Genomic DNA, 9375 nt, shown 5'->3' on the forward strand with positions numbered 1-9375 from the left:
GCTCTAGGAGCTCTGAGAAGCTGTGGAGCGAGTAGAGACAGACCTCAAAACCTGATGGCCATGAGATATTGTAATATTTTCAGTCTACAGTGATAGATTACATCATACATACTTTGCTGGATGCGTGATTGCAGAATTGATGGGATTCATTTCAATGAAAACAAAGCCTTTCCTTGTAGATTCTAAGGTAATTGAAAATTAAACATTCTGTTTTCTTATGGCGATTCAGAAGAGATATTGAAAATGAAGTTCATGTTCTGGAAGTGAAAATCTTAAATACATGTCATATGAGAAATAGCCCAAGGAATCAGACACAAATATTCAGAAAAGAAGAAATGATGATAGTGGGAATATGAAAATCTATAGAAAATCTTCAAATATTTGATGAACTGTCATAGATAGGAACAGATTTCTTACAAGAAAAAGAAAAACTAAGACCAGTGAGGGTATACATGGCAAACGGGCTGATACTATTTTCATGTAAAAGATAATTGTTTAGCTGTTTGACAAGGCTATGGCAACAACAGAAAATGAGATAATTTTATAGTCCATTGTAGAAAAGAGTAGTCTCATTACTCCCACCTGCCCAAGGGCTGAAAGGATTAATATCTTGGCAACCTGCAATCCATTTCCAAGTGATTGGGAAACTGCATCAATGGGATCAGCTGTCAGTAACACAAGCAAATTCCCCACCACAGAAAACCTTCAAGTCAAGTGTGAAAACAACCCAGATGGGGTATTGTAATGGCAATTAAAAATATTTTAAAGCTGACGTATAATCTTAGTACTTGGAAGGCAGAGACAGGAGCATCACAGGTTCAAGGCCAGCCTCAGCAGTTTAATGAGGCTCTCTGCAACTTAGTGAACCCCTGTTCAAAATAAAAAATAAAATAGGGCTAAGGGTGTAGCTCAGAGGGAGAATGCCTCTGGATTCAAACCCCACACACCAAAAAATCACTTTAAAATATATGTTCTCATTATTGTACAGTTTTATGTGTTCTAACAAATGCATAGGCTCACATAAGTACCCCCCAAATTAAGATATGGGGTAGTTCTCCCACCACACCATATTCTTTTGTCTTGCTTTTTGTATTCACATCCACTTTCATTTCTAGCTTCTGCAACCACTGACTTGCTCTTCATCCCTGTATCTTCGCTTTTTCCAGGATGTCATATAAATAGAATCACACCGTATGGAGCCTTCTGAATCAGATTACTTTCACTGAGCGAAGTACACATGATACTCATCCGATTGACGACCCAGCCACGGTGTGTGTGTTCCCTTTCATTGAGAAGTATTGGAGTATATAGGTCTATCATAGTGTTCATTCCTTTATCAGTTCAAGAATATTTGAGGAGGCTTCTAGCTTCTTGCCTGGCATTTAAGGAGCTTGGAAGTTGTCACCCATCCTAACCACAAGTAAAAGGGTGAACAACTAATATTAACAACTCTTCTTAGATTCATCTGAAAATTGAAATCACTGGAAAAGTTGTTATACCCAAATTGGAGACTCAGGTGGGTGGATTCAAAGAACCATGATTTACTGGAGTAAAAACCTGTGAGCAGAAATTTCTGTGAGAACCAGTACTGAGCTCACTTAACCACAATACATCATATTCTGCTTTCCACAAAATATTACAAGACATACCAGTGGGCAAAAAGCAGAATTTGAAGAGATAAAGTATTGGACCAGGGTCAGATATAGCAGGGATATTGGAATAATCAGACCAGGAGTCTAAAATAACTGTGATTCATAGAACCAGGCTCTAGTGGAGAGGTAGACTATATGCAAAAACAGATGGGGTACTGTGAGCAGAGAGATGAAAATTCTAAAAAAAAAAAAAAGATTTAAATATTTAAAAACAACAACACTGTGAAAAAAAATGAAGAATCCCTTTGATGGAGCCACTAGACACAGAGGAGTAAAGAGTCATTGAACTTGAGAATATGTCAATAGAAACTGCCCAAACAAATCAAAGAGAAGAAAGACTAAACATAAATGGGATAGAATATCTGGGAATTATAGGACAATTACAAAAAGTATGAACTCACATAATGAGAATATGGAGAGGAAGAGAGAAAAAGGAACATAAGAAATATCTGAAGCAATAATGACAGAAGATTTTTCAAAGCCGCTTTCATGACACTGAATCATATAGATATATGAAGCTCAGAGAAGCAGGAAAAATGGATTGTTATTTGGCTTTTTACAGTTTTGGTTAAGTCCACTTTCAAATTTTAAAGAAGCTGCCAAATCATTGTCCACTGTCTGTGCATTCCCAGCAGCAATGTGCAAAAGTGTCAGTTACTCTGCACCCTCACTAGCACTTGGTATGATCCATTTTTTAAAATTTTAGCCATTCTAATAGTTGTATAATGGTATTTAGTGTGATTTGTGCTTGCATTCTTCTAATAATGATGTTAAGCCTCTTTTCTTATACTTATTATTATATAACTTCTTCAGCCTTTTCTTATATTTATTTATTATCATATATCTCCTTTAGTAAAGTGACTGTTCAAGTATTTTGCCCATTGGATTACTTTCTTATTAAGTTTTAAGAGTTCTTTAAATTGTCTGGATGCAAGACCTATATATGTACGATGAGTGCCTTCTGTACTTCTTTTTATATTCATGAAGGCTACTTCAACAATCTCTCTTTCGTGGGCTCTGTTTCTAGAATTGTAGGTACAACCTTTTTTGTTGTTGTTGCAGTACTGGGGATGGAACACAGGGGAATTCTACCTTTGAGATATACCCCTTTACTCCTGGCCCTATTTTTTATTCTTTATTTTGAAACAGGGTCTCACTGAGTTGCATGGGGCCTCACTGAGTAGCTGAGGCTGCCAGTGAACCACGATCCTCCTGTCTCAGCCTCCCAAATGCTGGGATTACAAGTGTGCACCACCATGCCTGGCTCAAGTAACCTTTTTGCTTAACCTAAAGTAGCAAAGATTTTTCTCTAATGTTTCTTTCTGAATGCTTTAGAAGTTTACATTTTATACTCATATCTTGTCCACATTGGGTTCATTTTTGGATGATGTAAGGTTTTAATTTCAGATACTGTATTTTTAAGGCCTAAAATTTCCACTAGGTTCTTTTTTATACTTTCTTTCATTCTGATGAGAACTTCTATATTTCCAATCATTTTAAGAGTATTTGCTTTTGCTTCCACCTGAATAATCTTTAGTTTGGCCTCTTTCCCCCTTGAAAATCAGGCAGACCTTTTTTTTCTGTTTTATAAATCAAGTAATTTCGAATTGCAGATTTGAATTTTTTGAACATAATATTGTGAGCCCCTGGGTCCTGTTAAAATCCTCCAAAGAACATAATTTTTATTTGTTTGTTTATTTTAATAAGCAATCAACTAGATTAGGTTCATATACAAGATATGTCTAGCCTTCTGAGGGTGGTGGTTCTAAAGTCAAAGGCAAAAGATGAAGAAGGAAAGAAAAACCCAGTAAGGTTACTGCCATGCCAGTTTTTCTTTCAGTATTATAGTCAGTGGAGAAAATAGCTCTGAGTGGTGCTACAATTTCTGTGTTGACAATTTATTTATTTATTTATTTATTTATTTATTTATTTATTTTGAGGGTCTGGGGATGGAACCCAGAGTCATTTGACCTCCAAGCTACACACCCTGCCCAACTTTTTATTCTTAATTTTTATTTTATTTCATTTTTTGTGGTACTGGGGTTCCTGGAAGCCCTTCTACCTCTGGGCTACACTCCCAGACCTATTTTTATATTTTTATTTAGAAACAGGGTCTCTTAAGCCAGCACGGCTGGCTCCGAACCAGTAGCGCAATCCTCCTGTCTCCGCCTCCCAAGCGCGGGGATTATAAGCATGCGCCGCCAACACCCGGCTTTATTCTTAATTTTGAAACAGGGTCTCACTGAGTTGAGGAGGGCCTCACTCAGTAGCTGAGGCTGTCCGCGAACCTGTGATCCTCAGGTCTCAGCCTCCCAAATGCTGGGATCACAAGTGTGCACCTCCACGCCCGGCTTGTGTTGACAATTTAAATACTGGATGGAAGTTATCCTTCACACCTAGCAACATATTAGATTTACCTAGGAATGTTTATTTATTTATTTTGTAGTTCTGGGGATGAAACGCAGGGGCATTCTACCTCTGGGCAACACTTTGGCCCTATTTTTTAATTCTTTATTTTTTGAAACAGGGTCTCACTGAGTTTCAAAGGGCCACACTAAATAGTAGCTGAGGCTGTCCGCGAACCATGATCCTCCTGTCTCAGCCTCCCAAATTCTGGGATTACAAGCGTGTGCCACCACGCCCAGCTACCTAGGAATCTTTAAAAAGTACATATTCAAGGGCCCTTCTCTAGACCCATCTTTGTAAATAGGAACCTATAAATCTGTAATAGATGCCTTCTGGGTGTTTTTGATACAACCAAACTGGCACCAGTTGAGAGTTGGAAGTTTATGAGCCCATAGACGAGATGATCTCTAAGGGCATTTCCGGCCTGAGATCCTGAGACTTTATATTATTCAGAACATCTCATTCACAAAGCTTCTTGTTAATAGGTACCAGTCTATTTCTAAGCAAATATCCCTCAAATTTCTAAACAAAGCTTTAGATCATATAGGTCATCTTGAAAAACATCATAGAAAGGACAAAAAGTACAGAACTGCAAAGTCAAGGTGATAAAAATAATACAAGAATGGATGGATCTGTAAGAACAGTTTCATGGAAGTAACAACGTCTTGAAATGATAGCAATATATTCTAAATCTGGCTTATGTGTTCTCGATAAGAGGAATATCATGTGTTAAAGTCTGAGGATTAGTGGTTTCATTAGAGTCTCCTTTTCTCCCTAGGATCATCTCTTTCCCATATATTTGATAAAAGTTTTTTTCAATATAGTTTTTTCTGTGCACTGAATCACTAGTGAGTTTGAACTTGATTTTCATAAAAACAATTATTTTTGAGGGCCATCAGAAGTCATCTCCTTGAGGTTACTTTTGTTACCAGTAGAGGAGGAAACCAGTTCTGAGAGGTTAAGGGCCTTAGCCTTACGAAGTCTGGTTTAAGAAGTCTGTGGAGCGCCTCGGCCATGCATTTTCTGCCTCGCCAAGCTGAGTCATGTGAGATCTTGGGTGCGGTATCTCCTGTCACTGTCACTGAACTGGGCTGGAGGACTGCAGGGGGCAGTGGCTGAGCTCCGTACAGTGCATTTGTAAAGGACACTTTGATCTAAGAATTTTTCAGCTCCCGGGTTTGTAGCAACGATAATGACCCACAGCTTTGCAAAGTGCTAACTTACTGATGCAGTCTATTCTCTGCGCACTGGGAAGTGGGCAGCTCTTGGCTGTCTCTGGACCCCCTTTCCCATTTCCTCTCCAAGGTGCCACATGCCACATAGTCAGGGTTTAATTAGGATAGGAGAACCACAATGAGTTATGAAGTAAGGGGTTTCTTACAGGAATTAGACCGTACACAACTATGGGAAAAGCTGGGGAAGTGAAGGGTTGAAAGGCAAGTTTGGAGGACCAGGAGGCATGACTCAGACAATCAAAGGAGCCAAGCATGTCCAGCCACCAAAGGGAGGCTGCAAAGAAGGGGCCTGTCATAGGAAAACAATGAGGATTATGGTGATAGATGGGAACCACTGCTTATCAGCTGAACCTGCCATCAGGAAGAGGAGGGGGACAAGAAGTGAAAGACGGAGATGTCAAGAGGGAAACAATGGGCACCTCTGTGTCTGTTACTGCATCAAGTCATAGTGACCTTCGGAGAGTCATCGTGGCTGCTTCATCTCTCCTTCAACACCTTCTGCAAATTCCCCTGAATAAATACTTTAAAATTAGAGTGCAATCTGCAGACACTTCTCTGCTTATGAGGGAGTTTTGTCCCAGTAAACCCATCATAACTTGAAAAGATCGTAAGTTGAAAATGCATTTAATTTTTCTTACCTTCCTAACCTACAGAACACCACAGCTTAGCAATATTGTCCACTATAGAGTACAAATTGTATGCTCTCAGGTTCCCACCATTGACAGAGAGCTGCAGTTTGCTGCCACTGCCCAGCACCACAAGAAAGCATTGTATCCCATATAACAAGGCCAGATGTTCAAAACTTAAATTTCCATGTTTAGTTTCTACTGAATGTATATTGCTTTTGTACTGTAATAAAGTAAAAAAGCCACAGCCAAATCATTGTAAATCAAGGACCTTCTGCATAGTGTCTTTAAAAAATGCTGTTAATGGCAGTTGGAGGGAACTGATAATATAGTCTCTACCTATATTTTTCTACAAAATGTTGACATTTAAGACAAGTCCTCATTTAGCTACTGATCCAATTGAGCAAGTTGTTGACTGAGTTCACTCAAGTGAGAGTTTGAGATGTAAAATTGCTCCTTTAAAAGTCAATTAAGAGATTGTTGGTTTTTCAACTCAAAATAATGACAGGTTTCCTTTGAACTTATCTTTTATTTTAGGCCCTCCATATTTGAAAACCACCAGTCAGTCAGTGATAAATACTGTAAAGAATCTGCAGTCAATACACACCCTTTTATATAATTAATAGGATTGCTTAGACAGCTTATCTGCTTTAAGTTCTGAAAATCTCTTTATCCTTTATCTACAGAAACACTAATCACTTGAAAAGGACAAGGTTGAGGGAATTTGCTTTAAAGTCAGTTAAAAAAATTTTTTTGGCACCAAATTCTCTTGCTTTAATTTCCTGGTTTCTTATCTCTTATTTTAATACTATTTTCCCTTTAGGTATTTAAAATGGCATTTTATATCACTTGAATGTAGGTGAGTTACTTGCATTTCTTAAAGAGATAGCATTTCTGAAGGCCTCTTCTGTTAGCTGTTTGTCTAGATTTTGATTGGCTCAAGGAACAAGAACTGACCTGAGAATTGGGGAGCCTTGGCTCTGGGTTTCCCTCTGTGGTCTGGCTGAATCTTGGGTTTGAACATGGGCAGGTGCCTTTGCAAAGGCCTGGGAGCGGGAACCCCAGCTACAGAAACAGAACACAGCAGAAACAGATTGGTAACAACACCACTGCTGGCATAGATGGAGCATCAGATTCCAGGGAGGTCACTTTCGGCCGGATGCCAAGGCTGCTCTTGCTAGACCAGGGCTGGGCCCCCAATGACAGTCACCAGGCTCTATCCAATGTGGAGAATGAAATCCCTTAAGAGGAAATAAGGAGGCAATTTGGGGAAAGGAACTGCATGTTGAGCAGACAACTTTGTCCACTAGTGTGCTATTACCTAGCATCTTCAAGTTTGCTTCTAGCTGTAAAGATGGAGATGGTTTAAGTGTTCTCCCACTAAAACCCTTTGGATTAGCACTGTACAGGGATAGTCCTTCTATACATTCCTTTAAAGCTAATGGATAATTGTAGGGCAAAGAGGAAGAAGATAGGAATACTGGTGGGTCATGTGGTTGCACTTATATATTGCTGTTTAGCAATATCACCATAAGCTTAGCATCTTAAAACATGTTTATTATTGCACTCTGTATGGATCAGTAGTCTGGCCATGGCCTAGTTGGGTCTTCAGCTTAGCGTCTCATTAGGCTGCAATCAGTATGGCGGTAGGAACTGCTATCTCATCCAGGACTTGACTGGGAAAGGATCTGTAAGCTTATGCATCTTGTTGCCAGAATTCAGTTCTTTGTGGCTATAGGTGGGCCTGAAGATTTCAGATTCTTCCTGGTTGCTGGCTATAGGCTGCCTTCACCTCCAAATGGCTGCCCGGTCCCTTGCCATGTTGGATTCCCCAGAAGACTCTATCAAAAAAGGTACTACAATCTGGTCTGACACAATCACACACACAATCCTGCACTATCACTTTTACTGTCTTATTGCTTAGAAGCTCACAGACTTCACCCACACAGGGGAAGGGATCTCTAAAGGGTGCGGACACTAGGAGGTGGTGATCAAGAGGCAGCCTTTGTAAATCTGACAGAGTTGAAAACTGGGCAGGACAGTCACTAGAGCTGCCTGGAATCTAACACACCTTTCTCCCTGTGCATCTGACTCCCCAGGGAGTTTCTTCTGCATGTAGAGAACCAATGAAGGAAGCAGAACAGAACCTTGGTCTCCACCATCTCCAGCTCTGTCAAAGGATGGGGATGTAGGAAGCCTCACCTTCTCAGAGGTACAGTGGCTTTCTGTCTGGGTTGGTGCTTCTCACAGAGTTCTTCATGTACAATTAAGTATAGTAGCCTGGTAGAACTACACACTTTGTCTATATCTACCACTGGCAACTTACCTTCTCCTTATTGCATGTAAATGCTTTATAGTCTCCACTATAAGCACAATTTATTTTATTTTGTAACACTGGGAACTGAACCAACAGGTGTTCTACCTTTGAGCTACACTTCCCTGCCCTAATTTTGAAATAGGGTCTCACTAATTTTCTGAGGTCCTTGCTAATTTACTAGGGCTGGCCTTGAATCTGTGAGCCTCCTGTCTGCCTCCCAAGTACTGGGATTACAGGTGTGTGCCACCACATCTGGTGCAGGGGGCATTTAATTGGGTGTGGTGATGCATGTCCGTCAGCCCAACTATTTAGGAGGCTGAGGGAGGATTGAAAGTTGGAGTCCAGCCCGGGCAGTTTAGCAAGACCCTCTCTCACAAATAAAAAAAGGGCTGGTAGAGCCAGGTGTGGTGGCACACACTTGGAATCCCCATGCTTGGGAGGCGGAGACAGGATTGCGCAGGTTCGAATGGCCAGACCCTGTTTCCAAATAAAAATATAAAATAGGCTGGGCGTGGTGGCGCACGCTTGTAATCCCCGCGCTTGGGAGGCAGAGACAAGAGGATCACGCAGGTTTGAAGCCAGCCACGCTCCCTGGCTTAGGAGACCCTGTTTCCAAATAAAAATGTAAAGAAGGTCTGGAGTGTAGCCCAGAGGTAGAAGGGCTTCCAGGAACCCCAGTACCACCACCAAAAAAAAAAAAAAAAAAAAAAAAAGGGGTGGGGGCTGGGGGTAAAGCTCAGTGGTAGAACATTTGCTACCGTGGTCCATTTTAGGTATATAATAGGTCTGAAAGTGTAGCCCGGAGGCAGAAGGGTTCCATCCCCAGTACCAAAAAAAAAAAAAAAAAAAAAAAAAAGGGGTGGGGGCTGGGGGTAAAGCTCAGTGGTAGAACATTTGCTACCGTGGTCCATTTTCACATACTCCAATTAGGGTAAAAGCAAAGGGTAATTTGGAGAAAATGGTTCCCAGGAAGAGGTATCTCTAGGTCAAAGTGAAAACCTGCCCACTTAGCTAAACTTGGTTGCCCAAACAAAATATGTGTATTTAAAAGGGGTAATCTGATGAGTGCTCAAATTACTCTGACACAATATGCTAGGTTCCTGCCAGAGTTGCTAGGTTGCATCTGGAGTCAGATGGGC

This window comes from Muscardinus avellanarius (genome assembly GCF_963383645.1).
Source record: "Muscardinus avellanarius genome assembly, chromosome: 1".
Classification (NCBI taxonomy): Eukaryota; Metazoa; Chordata; class Mammalia; order Rodentia; family Gliridae; genus Muscardinus; species Muscardinus avellanarius.